This window comes from Equus przewalskii, chromosome 16, assembly GCF_037783145.1.
Source record: "Equus przewalskii isolate Varuska chromosome 16, EquPr2, whole genome shotgun sequence".
Lineage (NCBI taxonomy): Eukaryota > Metazoa > Chordata > Mammalia > Perissodactyla > Equidae > Equus > Equus przewalskii.
Genome location: NC_091846.1, coordinates 38,300,505 through 38,314,759, shown reverse-complemented (window position 1 = coordinate 38,314,759; position 14,255 = coordinate 38,300,505). Strand labels below are relative to the sequence as shown.

The following is a 14,255-nucleotide window of genomic DNA, read 5'->3' as shown; positions in this document are numbered from 1 at the left end:
GTATATAAATGCCCTTAGTCTATTATGCTACCTCTCTTTTTACAGAGATGTCATGGGGTTATGAATTTTGCTTGTAAACATTTGCACTCTAATTTAGCTGAGCCACAGAATGTGACATTTACTGAAAACCCAGGATGAAATATTTAGTGGATCAATACATGTTTACAAGTAGCTTGCCACATTATTAAAAACAAAAAAGAAGATTGCTTGATGTTTCCCAACTAGGCACATAGGAAAAAAGTTGAATGGCAAGATATAGTTATAACTTTAATATTTCCTCAGGGAACACCTTTTTCTACCACATAACACAATTTTAATATATTATTTTAATGTACATTTTAGGTTACTGAAAACTTTTTAAATTACATTAAAACAAAAAGCAAACAACTTGGTGATATACGGGAAAATACAAATTAAAAGCACTTTAGAGTAACAGCATGCGATAGAAGGGAATATTAAGCTGCCCTGTAAGGTTCAAACTGTTATGTTATATTAAAATGATTTGGGCAAGAAAATTATATGAGTCTGTGTGTAACGTAGAAAATAAAGACTTGAAGAAGATATTGCACCTGCTCCTTGAAACTTTTCTGTCTTAAAATTTCAGAAAAGCTTTCCTTTAAAAAAGGTAGCTTCGAGGGGCTGGCCCCGTGGCCGAGTGGTTAAGTTCGCGTGCTCCGCTACAGGCGGCCCAGTGTTTCGTTGGTTCGAATCCTGGGCGCGGACATGGCACTGCTCATCAGACCACGCTGAGGCAGCGTCCCACATGCCACAACTAGAAGAACCCACAACGAAGAATACACAACTATGTACCGGGGGGCTTTGGGGAGAAAAAGGAAAAAATAAAATCTTTAAAAAAAAAAAAAAAGGTAGCTTCGAATCATTTCATTTTTTACCTTATCTCCGTATGTTACAATCCATAATATTTACATAGTCTAATGAATATGTTTATAGATTGGCTTGAATCAGCATGTTATGGACTGAACTGTGTCCTCCCAAAATTCATATGTTGAAGTCGCAGCCCCAGTACCTCAGAATGTAACCTTATTTGGAGCTAGGGCCTTTAAAGAGGTAATTAAAGTTAAGTGAGATCCTATGAGTGGGCACCAATGCATGTTACTGTATTTGGAGTACTGTATCAGGGCCTTGGAAGAGGTGATAAGTTAAAATGGGGCCTAGAGGCTGGGACCCTAATTCAATAGCACTGGTGTGCTTATAAGTAGAGAAAGGGACACCAGGGATGCTGCAGTACCAAGAAAAGGCTATGTGAGAACATTTAAATCTCCTCTCTTAGCAAATTTCAATTATACAGTGCAGTGTTATCAGCTGTAGTCACCATGTTTTACGTTAGCCAGTCGAACCTTATTCATCTTACAGCTGAAAAAAGATAAAAAAGTGAGGTGATGAATGTGTTAATTAACTAGATGAGGAATTGTTTCACAATGTAGATGTACACTAAATCACCACAATGGATACTTTAAACATTCTACAATTTTATTTGTCAATTATACCTCAGTAAAGGTGAAAGGAAAAAAAAAAGGCTATGTGAGTAGCCTTCTGCCATCTGTAAGCCAAGGGGACAGACCTCAAGAAAAATCAAACCTGTCAACACCTTGAACTTAACTTCTAGCCTCAAGAGATGTGGAGAATAAATTTCTGTTGTTCAATCCATCCGCTAATACACTAATACACATGTTTCTTGTTTTTAGTGTGAATAATTGTAATACACACATAAATAGAACCGAATATAACAGAATAATGAAATTTCCACGTACCTGCATAACAAAGATCAACAACAACAACTCATGGCCAACCATGCCTCATCGTCACCCTCATCTAACTTCTCCCTTTTTCTATTATTTAGAGATCATTCCTGACATCACAACATTTAAGTCCTATTTCTTAAAGTCTATATCTCTAAAGATAAGGACTTTTTAAGAAGATACAACCATGGTGCCACAGTCATATCTCAAATTATCAACAATATTGAATTAGCTTTTAAAAACCTATACCAAAAGATGAAAACTACTTTTTCAAATGAATGTGCTTAAATTTAATCCAAATCATAAATTCAGCACAAGAAAAAAAATTTCTATGAATTAAAAAATGTGATTTTGCTTACCCATAACCTTGTTAAACGTTCACAGCTAACATAGGTCTTCCTGTAAAACATTGTTCACGGGCTGGCCCTGAGGCCCAGTGGTTAAGTTCATGCGCTCCGCTGCAGGTGGCCCAGTGTTTCGTTGGTTCCAATCCTGGGCGCGGACATGGCACTGCTCATCAAACCACGCTGAGGCAGCGTCCCACAAGCCACAACTAGAAGGACTCACAATGAAGAATATACAACTATGTACCGGGGAGATTTGGGGAGAAAAAGGGAAAAAATAAAATCTTCAAAAAAAAAACATTGTTCAAATTTTGAGGGTTAATTACATAAGCGAAGAGTTGGCAAACCATCACTTTTCAACCAAATTCAGTCTATGGTCTGTTTGTGAAGATAAAGTGTCACTGTATATTGTATATTTTATATATTGTATATTATTCTACCATAATTTTGCTCAGTCTTTTACTGTGACTATGTCTATGGCCACTTTGGCACTGCAACAACAGTGTTGAGCAGTTATGGCAAAGAACTTCCAATCCTCAAAGTAAAAAATATTTCTTTTTAGGCCTTTACAGAAGAAGTTTGTCAAACCCTGAAATATATTATTAACAAAGTCATTAGGAGATATCACACTTACAGCTTCCAAAAAGGAGACCCCTACTTTAACTTTCCAGAACTTTAGTTAACACTTCCCTATTTCATTAATGTAGGTCTCCAATGTGCGGCTAAATTTTCATTTTTCTCTTTTTCTTCAAATTTAAATCCTGATTCAGATTTCTGTTAAGAATAATACTGCACATAATGAAAACCACCTAAATATTGGCATAGTCTCATTTTCTTGCATATTGGGAATCATCAGTTCCTCTGGGCTACCATAACAACATACCAAAAACTGGGTGGCTTAAAACAAGAAAAAGTTGTTGCCTCACTGTTTTGGAGGCTAGAAGTTTGAAATCAAATGTCAGGAGGGCCAGTTCTAACAGTTCTAGGAGAGCTTCTTCTATCTTTTGCTGTTCACTGCAATCTTTGGAATTCCTTACCTGGTAGAAACATCATTCCAGTCACATGGCCTTCTTCTCTCTGCATGTCTTCACATCTTCCTTCTGTGTGTGCCTGTCTCTGTGTCCAAGTTTCCGTCTTTTATAAGAACACCGGGAACATTGGATTAGAGTCCATTAAAATGACCTCATTCTAAGACAGTTACCTCTGTAAAGGCCGTGTTTACAAATAAGATCACACTGGGGAACCAAGAGTTAGCGCTTCAACATACCGTTTGCAGGGTGGGGTATGACTAAACCCATAACAATCAAGAATCTCTTTTCCTTACAAGTGCCCATTTTCATCCAGGTAATTATGAGCAACCCAGCAAAATGCCTTGAGAAAGATATTGGCAGAAGAATATTTCCTGTTTCAAAAAAGGGCTATAGACTGCTATCAGCAATAATGCCCTCACTTGAAGTTGCGATATAGAAAAAAATGCAAGTTTTATTATGCCAAATAAAAAACTGTAAAAATCACGGGGCTGGCCTGGTGGCACAGCAGTTAAGTTCTCACACTCCACTTCCGTGGCCCAGGCTTCACGGATTTGGATCCCGGGCACGGACCTCTGCACTGCTTCTCAAGCCATACTGTGGTAAGCATCCCACGTATAAAGCAGAGGAACATGGGCATGGATATTAGCTCAGGGCCAGTCTTCCTCAGAAAAAAGAGGAGCATTGGCAGCAGGTTAGCACAGGGCTAATCTTCCTCAAAAAAAACAAACTAAAAATCATACATGAAATTTAAAAAGAATCAGAGTTATTCTGCTTAGTTTTCTTTCTTTAAAGCATTCATGATGTCTTGAAATGCAATTAAGTAAATCATCCATTGTAAAACAAAAAATAAGAGATCAAGTAGCAATCTCCTCTTGATTTCAGATAGATCTTCTTTTCTTTTCCTTCCTTAGACTCAATCCTAGCTATGATATATGTGATCTTGGTGGAATTGGAAAACCTTCCCCAAATGAAGAGATGGTTGGCAGAACACCATGGCTCTCCTACACATGAGCTCACTAGGTAGTTTTGACACATGATTTAGAATATATCAAGCTCACCACACTCAGTGTCACATGTTATGCTTGATTTTATGCTTCAACTCGATGGGCCATAGGGTGCCCAGATATTTGCTAGAACGTTATTTTGGGTGTGTCTATGAAGGTATTTCTGAGTGAGGACATTTGCATCAGTAGACATTGGAATCAGGTTACCCTCTCCATTGTGAGTGGGCCTCATCCAATGATTGAAGACCTGAAAAGCCTCAGAAAGGGAGAGAATTTGGGCTCTCTGCCTGACTATCTTTAAGCTAGGACATTAGTTCTCTCTTGTCTTCAAACCTGGACTCATACTGGAACTTACAGCATTGGATCTCCTGCTTCTCAGGCCTTCAGACTCAAACTGGAACTATACCGTCAGCTCTCCTGGGTCTCCACTTGCCAACTGCAGATCTTGGGACTTCTCAGCTTCCACAACAGTGTGAACCAACTTCTTATAATAACTCCCCCCCACACACACCCTTCAGAGAGAAAACTGTATTTGGCTGGGTAGCTCATAATTACATGAATGGAAATCATATGCATATGGTTCTGTTCCTCCGGAAAACCTAGACTAGTACAGTACCATATATTCTGATATGGGGAAAACGCCATGGGCATGCACACACTCCCTCTCACACACATACATACTCACATACATTTACACAGAGACTCTTATACATCATGTTTACTTTTGTCTTCCTCATATCTGGCTTTATTGTTCTCATCCTTTATTTTTTTTAGGACTAGTTTTTCTTCCTCTTATTGATATAAATGTCTAAGGCTGCTGTGAATTCTGTCCTTTAGTTGCATAAATGGAAATATTTTAAAAAAATTTATCATCACTTGATATACATGATACCTACTGAGTAGGATATGTATGAATAAAAATATGTGTGAAAAATTACAAAATTTATGATCTTTCTAGATTTGATTAATATGCCAATGGCATGAGTGTTTATAGATCAGTGTGGTGTGTGTGTGAAAAGTTAAAATTTAAATGGGAGTTTACTAAGATAATCATATAGCTGTATCTTTGAATCCTGGTTACACTGCAAAACACTGGACAGCATAAAGGCTAATAATTGCTTTCAGTTAAATATGCATTTACCCAGATGATAATTTCTATCAAGGAGGCTTACCTTTAGGCCCTTTCATGTCTACCCTCATTTCAAGAACATCACATATCTAACAATATTCTGGCATAATTCTTTCCAATTTTAATAACATGGTATTTTCCATTTATTAAACAACGTGATTTTTCATGAAATATCTCTGGAAATATTTTTCTCTCAGTTTTGGGGGAAACTGAAAGCCAAGCAGATACAACCCATTACATACATGTTCTTGAGATAAACAGTGGTCAGTCCTCAAGTGAGAGGACCTGACAGCATCATTTGTCACTTGTGGTTCAGTCTAAATTCATTTGATAATTGGCTTTACACAAAATAACAATAAAATTTTCCTATCTTTATGACAGGAGGTAGTTTTGCAACTTGGAGCAAGATGCCCACGGATGTTAAGCTCCAACCATCCCACAGAGACTGAGAGATGGGAGTGTTAACTCCCTGAATGTTTACATTTCAAAGAGCTGGAGCCCAGGTCCTTGAGAAAGACATTCCTGAGTCATAAAGCTGGCAAAAGTCTTATTTAGTTTTCAAAAGGATTTATATACATTTCAAAGTGAGGATGAACTACTTACAATCTTAAGATTTCTAAAGTAAATGATCTAAGTAAACAGAAGAGGGGAATATCTTCCCTTATTTTCAACATGGAGAATTAAGCCTCTTATTTTTAATTTTTATTTGTCCTTACAATAGGCAGTAGGGTCTCATCTTTAAATCAGCTGCCACAAAGAAATACTCTATGTTCTCTAAATAAAAAATTTAAATTTTTCCAATGCAAATGATCCATAACCAATCGTTAAATCAAAATGGAGTTGAATTTATTATATGAACCAGCTTTGAGGACTACAGCTCTGGAGCTTCCTTCTCCAAGGAAGGAAACACTCCGAACAAGTGGGGTGTACAGAATGATTATACACCATCTTGGAACAAAGAGCATATATCACAAATGACAGGAATTTCACGTTTAGAACAATCATGAGATGCTTTGCTAGCATTGCAGGTCACCGATCACAAGGTGAGTACAGCAATTCAATGGTCAGCAGGTCAGTGGTCACAAGCTGAACACACAAGGTTGATAATTAATCCTTAGTTTCTGGGAAGCAATGCTTATCCCTGAGGACATACTGATAGAGGTAACATCTCTATATTTAAGGGCATCATTCTTGGCTTTGGGATATTGTAAATGTTCAAAGCCATTGTACAATGCACACTCAGCAGGCCCATGTGAGGGCTTTCTGGAAAAACAAGGTCAGGCCAAATTAGTTATAAACCAAACAGCTTCCTTATATACTCCAATATATCTTATTGCTATGCATTTACTCATCGTTTGTCACTGCTGTATCAGCAGGTACACCAAGGTACTATATGACATGTAAAAGTATTCTACATTGACTAAATTATACCTTGTTCCAAATTCTCTAGGCATTATCTCTACTAAATGAATAAGATATAGCTGATGAGTTTGAGAAATATTTCTTCCAGCAGATTTTTAAATATACACATTGAAAATTACCTCCGAAAATTACTCATGATTATATTCATGCAATGACAAGTAATATTTACCTTAATTTCATATTTAGTGTTATTGAATGTTAGATAAATAGAACAGTCTAATACAACATTGAATTAATAATCTCATTCTACTCAGAACCCAGAACTCTTTATCATAATCATTTAGGAGGTATTCATCACAATAATTTCTTTCTTTCTTTGTTTTCTTTTTTTTTTTTTCGGTGAGGAAGATTAGCCCTGAGCTAACTACTGCCAATCATCCTCGTTTTGCTGAGGAAGACTGGCCCTGAGCTAACATCCATGCCCATCTTCCTCTACTCTATACATGGCATACCTGCCACAGCGTGGATTGACAAGCAGTGCCACGTCCAGACCCGGGATCTGAACCGGCAAACCCTGGGCCACCAAAGCAGAACATTCGAACTTAACTGCTGCACCACTGGGCGGGCCCCTAGTTCACATTTTTATATGTAATGTTCTACTGTAATGCTATTTACTCCTTTGGATTTTTTATATTGATGTCCCACAAGTATTTTCAATGAAGAGATAAACAAAATAATAGTCTCATGAGTATTTAATAAAAAGTGATGAGAAAAATTACACACAGTAGTAAAAGTAAAAAAAAAAAGAAAAAGTCAAAATATTTTTTGAGACTGATAGATAAAATGTCTTGTCATCAGGAAAGTTTTTGAAGCTGGTGTCTGTTTTGTGAGTATATGTCAGCAAAAATAGAAATTAAAATGCTTAATTCTCCATGTTGAAAATGAGGGAAGAGTCTTTTCCATTTCTTAGAGCATTTACTTTGGGAAACTTATAATTTATTTCTTTATCTTTTTCAAAGGTATTTAAATCTTTTAGAAACTAAGTAAGTCTTTTGTCAGCTTCATAACCCAGGAATGTCTTTCTCAGGGACTTGGGCTCCATCTCATTGAAATGTAATCACCAAGGGAAATAGCACCCCTATCTCCCAGTTTCTGCCCACTTTGGTGGGTATCTTGCTCCAAGCTGCAAAACTACCTCCTGTTATAGTTATACATAAAGAATTTTCCCTAACACTATTTCCCTAATACTATCCAGGTATTTATCTTTGTATTTATGTGTGGGTGTATATATGTACCTATGTCTGTATGTATCTATCTTTTTAATTTACTGCGCCAATTGGAAGATCATATCCATTAACATCTTCAGTGTAACATGATGCAGTGAAAAGGACATTGAATGATACATGGGAAGCCTAGTTTCACGTCCCTCACTCAAACTCAGTTTGCATTGGCATAAGTTAACTTATCTATGAACCAAATTTCAATAAAATATTAATAAATATCTGACTAACTACCAACATTGTTTGCAAGGGCAAAGGAAAACATTCAGAGAAATTATTTTGTGATTATAAACCAGAATCTAAAAATGATTAATTATGATGAACAATTATATTAGCACTATTCTTTCTACTACCTGCTCCTCCTTATAATTATACTTAATACGAAGACCATCACTGCACTCATAAAATTATATTTGTTTTTCTTCATAAATATTTAGCTATTCTTTACTCATGGCAATATGACTTAACTTTAGGAATGTGTGGAACTATAAAGAAAATGTTTGTGCTAACATCTGTTGCCAATCTTCCTCTATTTTATGTGGGACGCTACCACAGCATGGCCTGATGAGCAGTGCTAGGTCCACGCCTGGGATCCAAACCTGCAAAGACCGAGCCAGTGAAGCTGAGTGCAAAACTTAACCACTACACCACTGGCCCAGTCCCAAGAAAGTGTTTTTATGTTTCTTCACACTTAGGGCTTTCTGAGCAATTCTTACTGAAACTTGGAACCTGTGCTAAAAACAAGCCTTGAGAGATAATTTATGACTGATTATATAATGAGAGAACCCCAGAGTTATTACCTCCTCAGAGATACGTATTTACATTCCAAGGAATGATGAAACCCTGTGGTTATGTTCTTGAGTTGCCAAGTTGGTAACTCTGATCCTATCTTTCCCTTGGGGAGATTTATTTAAATACCAAAGAGATGGAGTAAGAGAACAAGAATCCTTCCAATTACGTTTCAAAGAAAACTTTCTTAGATGGGGAGAAGAGACAGCTACCTCTTTGTATATGCAGGAGAATAATATTTGGGGCTGACTCTTTGCTTAGAATGCAGACCCTGTAAGTGTAGGGCAATATCTGGATTTCATCGTGTCACTTCAAAGGTAAGAATTAGGACACAGGGGCAACGTGAAGATGTTCTTTGCTTTAAGTAAATAACAATCTGTTCTGCTCTAGAAACTGTGTGTTTGTACAGGATAATGTTAACATAGACATTAAGAACTTAAAACCTCATGAGTATGATGTATGCCTGTTCTATGAATACCTTTGTTTCTGTGTGTTTTATTTTGCGTAAATCTACAGAAGTTTTTACAGTGAATACAAAAAATAGGGATAATGATTGTTGAAACAAATCTGAAATTACTATATTTTCATAATGTATTTGTGTAAGTTAGTTTCACAACAATCATCAAAATTTAATAACAAAGCATTTTGAAAATCACATAAGACATTCAATTATTTATGTTTTAATCTTTTAATTTTCAATCTTAACTTTGTACACACAGCAGGGAGCAAGAGGTAGCTTAGAAAGACATGAAGGAGATTGTTGAGCTTTTAAACCTCAAAGCAGTAAGCAAATTATACAGTATTCATCAAGCTGTACATCTAGTTCAGATAGGTTAATTAGTTTGAAAATAAATATTTTCATTTATAGTATTTTGAATTACCTTCATTCCTTTTGTTTGAAGATGATACTTGCTATATGTGCATGAAAATATGACTGAAATAGCAGAGATAGCTCCTGCTTTGAAATTCTTAAGGCCAAAGAGCTACATTTGTAGTTGAGATAATATTTTGTGATGCGAATCTTTTTTTTTTTCTCCTTTTCTGTATGCTATACCATTTCAGAGGGCTTTATTTTCCTTGCCTTAGGGAAGAGATAAGGTGGTGAGGAAATGAAGTTGCTTATTAGCCACTCTTCTTTCTAGTTTTTTCTCCTAAAAGTTTATGTACTTGGAGATATTCTGAGGGTGTGCTTTTCATTTCACACCAGCTGAGGACTGAGATTCCAGTTTCAAAGAGATTTTCCTTTTTTCCTCCTTCAGCATGACACTGGTTCATAATATCACAGTACTTGTAAAGTGACTGGGTCCAGGGAGTCAGATGAAGTAGGGGCGGGGAGTGGAATGCGAAACTCTAGGAAAATACCTTAAACTCCTGACTTTTTCTGCTTTTCCTTGCAGAGCTTCTCCAGCCCCCTCCCTCTCTCTTAATTTCCCCTCTCTCCAATCTTTCCTCATCCTCTTGAGGAGGTGGGGGCTGGAGCCTATGCATTCCCTATGTGTGTCCCTAAGTGGCTGTCTCTTATACTGTGCATGGAAACTCCGTCATGATAGATTTCTACACTGAGGATTGAAATCACATCAACCTGCATCGCTGTGAATATATTCAGTGAAATAAATCCTGTTTTCAATATTGTTAATTTTACTTTTGTGCAAGTTTAATTTATATACAGTAATGTGCACAAACCTTAAGTATAAAACTCAATAGTTTTAAAAATATCTATACAGACCCCAAAACTCCACTCAGATCAACATATAGAAATTCCCATAACCTGAGATAATTTTCACTTTATCCTTTCCAATCAATAATTCCATCCCACTCTGAACTCAGGGCAATAACTACACTGATTTCTATCATGGTGGGTTAATGTTGGATGGAATTTAAGGTCTTTCCCCTACTCACTTTGCAATGCAGGTGACTTCCTAAAATACCCTGACAAGACTGCAGGGTATTTGTCTTCAGAAAGTAAAACAACCTGAAAATATGACCTGTTGAAAATAACATTCAGTGGTCCATTTTACAAAAGGTGGCTGACAATCCAGTTTCCCTAACAAATAGTCTCAACCCATGCACACAGAGGGGCCAATGAAACAACATTATCAAAAGTGTTCAGCTTGTAAGAAAGCAAAGGTAACCGACCAATAGAAAAAACATAAATCAAATAACATAGAGAGCATGCACGTGAAATCCAGGAAATAAAGTAAAAACTAACTTCAGAAAATAGTCTACTATCTTCAGGTATATCATAAATTATATCGAATCTATGAAGCAAGAATAGAATTCTATGACAAAAAGAACAGTCAAAAGAGCAGAATAGAGTTCTGGGAAATACTAAGTATGATTATACAAACAGAAATCAGTGACAGAGTTGATAGGCAAAGTTAAGAAAATCTTTCAGAGAATAGAAAAAAAAAGAAAGAAACAGGAGAGCAATTATTAGAAAAATATGTTGATGAAGGGGTTCTACATTTGACTAACGTTTGTGCAAAATAAGAGAACAAAGAAACCCATGAGTAATAAATAAAAATAGAATACACAAAAATCATGAGTACTGATAGATGTGAATCTATAGACAAATGTCCTCTGAGTGCCCAGGCCGATGAATATGGCAAATCCACACTGCACACTGAGACACTTCAGCTGGTACATTAGGAGATCAAGAAATAAAGAAACAATCTTAAAAGCTTTCAGAGAGAGAATTGGATACAGGCAACGAAAAGGGATGTTGGTGAAAGTGTATACAAAAGTACTGATAAAGAGTGGTGTGAGCAATCACAACGTGAGGAAAATGCAGACATGTCTTTATAACTCTGAATGTGATTGATGGATGCTAGCAGGCAGCTTGAGAGTTCTAGTTGGAAACTATTCAGAAATGGAGTGATCATAAGAGAGACTTGTGGGCTCAAAGGAGATTTTCATGTTCTGCATGTACATTTGCAGGCTGGCGTTCTGTTGTTTTTTGTTTGTCTAAAGAAGGGAGCTATTCCAAGATGTTTTTGCATTTATGGAAAAGCATAATAGGAAATATGATGTTGATGCAGTGGATGGGGAGAGAGATCACACTGCACAGCCCCTTTTTTTTTTTTTTTTCAAAGATTTTATTTTTTCCTTTTTCTCCCCAAAGCCCCCCAGTACATAGTTGCATATTCTTCACTGTGGGTCCTTCTAGCTGTGGCATATGGGACGTTGCCTCAGCGTGGTTTGATGAGCAGTGCCATGTCCACGCCCAGGATTCGAACCAACGAAACACTGGGCCGCCTGCAGTGGAGCGCGCGAACTTAACCACTCGGCCACAGGGCCAGCCCCTGCACAGCCCCTGCACAGCCCCTTTTTAACACTTTACCAAAAAAATTCAAACATGTGGTTGAATTTTATTAAAGTGTTTAATTCTTATTTTCTTTAATATTCATGATTATTTCCTTGTAAATACTTCTAACATAAACATATAGGAGTTATTTTTGAATTTACTCGCCCAAATCAGTATTATAGAATATACAGATGAAATCTAAGGACAAATAATTATTTTTATAATTGTATAAACTTATAAACCTAATATAAATATTTATATGTAAATATTTTATAATTATGTTTATTTTTGTTCCTTCTTAATTATCATTAAACATTCATTTCTAGGGAATATATGAAACTATACAGAAGTTTTAACTAGGAAGAGGGTACTTTACTCAGTGCATGAGAGACATCAAGTACAGCATTAAATGGTGTTGTATGGGTTGACAAGTTTAAGGACCTTTTTTTGTAAGGCATAGATTTCATGTGCCAAATACCTATGGTGAACTATAATTTTTAACTTATTTAAAAAAATCTGAACTATTACCACAGCTTCTCTTTTTGCCAGTAACCTATCTGTTTCAATTTTCCCTGCTTCAGCTCCCAAAGGAAACTGTTATTTCCATATTCTTACCTGTTTGCAACAACTCAAAACAAGTGGACAGTAAATCAGTGAGAAGACCAATTTTACAGCACATCAAAGATGAAACACTAGGTGTGGAGTGCACTGAAAATACTGCTCAGTTGCCTTTTCCATTTCATCTTGAGAAAGACCTATCATCACTAAAGACAGCTGTAATGCAGTGAAAATTGCATTTGACTTGACATTGGAAAGACGTGGGTTACAGATCTGCTTCTCCCTACTTGTAGGAACTGGATCAACGCACTGATGATTTATGAGCCTCCTTTGCTTTTTATGTAAAACTTGGGTGATACTAGGTTGAACTGTATGAAGTTGTCTATATTTGACCATTTCTGACCTACAAGAATAATAGTTTCAGGTGATTTATTTATTTTAACAAAAGTTGTTTCACTCTGTTGCTCTGTATACCAATGCAGAAAACAAACGGAGAAAAGGTTTGATAAAATGCCATGTCTGAGCATTAGGTTGGTCCACTTGAAAATACACTGTTTAAATTTAAGCACTATTATCAGCATCACAATTTGTGTTGAAGAGTTTTTGTTCAAAGTCAAAGAATAAGAAATAAACCAATTAAAATGATTGCTATACTCTTGTATTAAATTATTGCTAATGAATCTAATTCATCATAAAATTCTTAAAACAGGAAAATTTTAGTTACCATATCTTACTGATGTATAGGATAATTTAGGGGAGAGCATACAAATGTACTATAATCAGTTATAACTGGCTTCAAATTCCTGCTCTGTCACTTGCATGTTGTATCATTTTCTGATTCTGGCCTGAATACCTCTTCTTTTTATTTATTTATTTATTTATTTATTTATTTTTTATTGAGATTCATAATAGTTTACATCATTGTGAAATTTCAGGTGTACATTATTTCTTGTCTGTCACCACACAAGTGCTCCCTTTCACCCCCTGTGCCCACCCCTCACCCCCTGGTAACCACTGAACTTGCATGCCTCTTCTTAAAGTAAAAAGAAACTGGGCCCCCCAAATGAGGAATTTTCCAGGAAAGATGGAGTTTATTCCAATCATTCTTTTGCAACTCAGTTACAAAGTGGCCTGATGTATATAAAAGTTCCTTTTATTTAATTTTTGAAAGCTTCTAAATAGTGATGGCATTGCTCATCTACTTTTTAATATGTTAGAAAAAAATCTTACCTTTGGATAATGATGGAATCTAACGCTAATGATGAATTTATTTTATACTGCAGGGAAAAATCTGTCCAGTTCATCTACTACTTTTTTAATACAGCAAATTTTAGAATTTAGTGGATTCACCTTTGAAAGAGTAAGAGATCTGAAGGAGGCCAGGCCCTGCTAATTTGCTTGTACTTCTACATATGCAGAATTTCCCCAAAAGATTCAGAAATTCACATATTGCCTGAAAGTTCATGCAGAATTTATATAATAGATTAATAAATGTTAATGTTTAGAAATTCAAATGTGCTGAGAAAATTCAAATGTGGATATTATATGTTCATATATCAACAGTCTCTTTGTTTCATCATTATCTACCCAATGACTATCATGTTTCAGGTTCTCCACAAAAATAAATGGATCTACGGAACTCTATTATCTTTCCCTTGACTTGCTGATGTTATCTAAAACATATACCCACAGAC

At 36.1% G+C, this 14,255-nt stretch overlaps 1 long non-coding RNA gene across 1 annotated transcript; it reads left to right on the top strand.

The window, feature by feature from the left end:
• The first annotated feature begins 8,822 nt into the window (after nucleotides 1-8,822).
• LOC139076389 (uncharacterized) lies at nucleotides 8,823-13,206 on the top strand. Its single transcript, XR_011527955.1, has 2 exons — nucleotides 8,823-9,016; nucleotides 12,585-13,206. It is a non-coding gene; the product is annotated as an uncharacterized lncRNA (long non-coding RNA).
• Nucleotides 13,207-14,255: the final 1,049 nt, after the last annotated feature.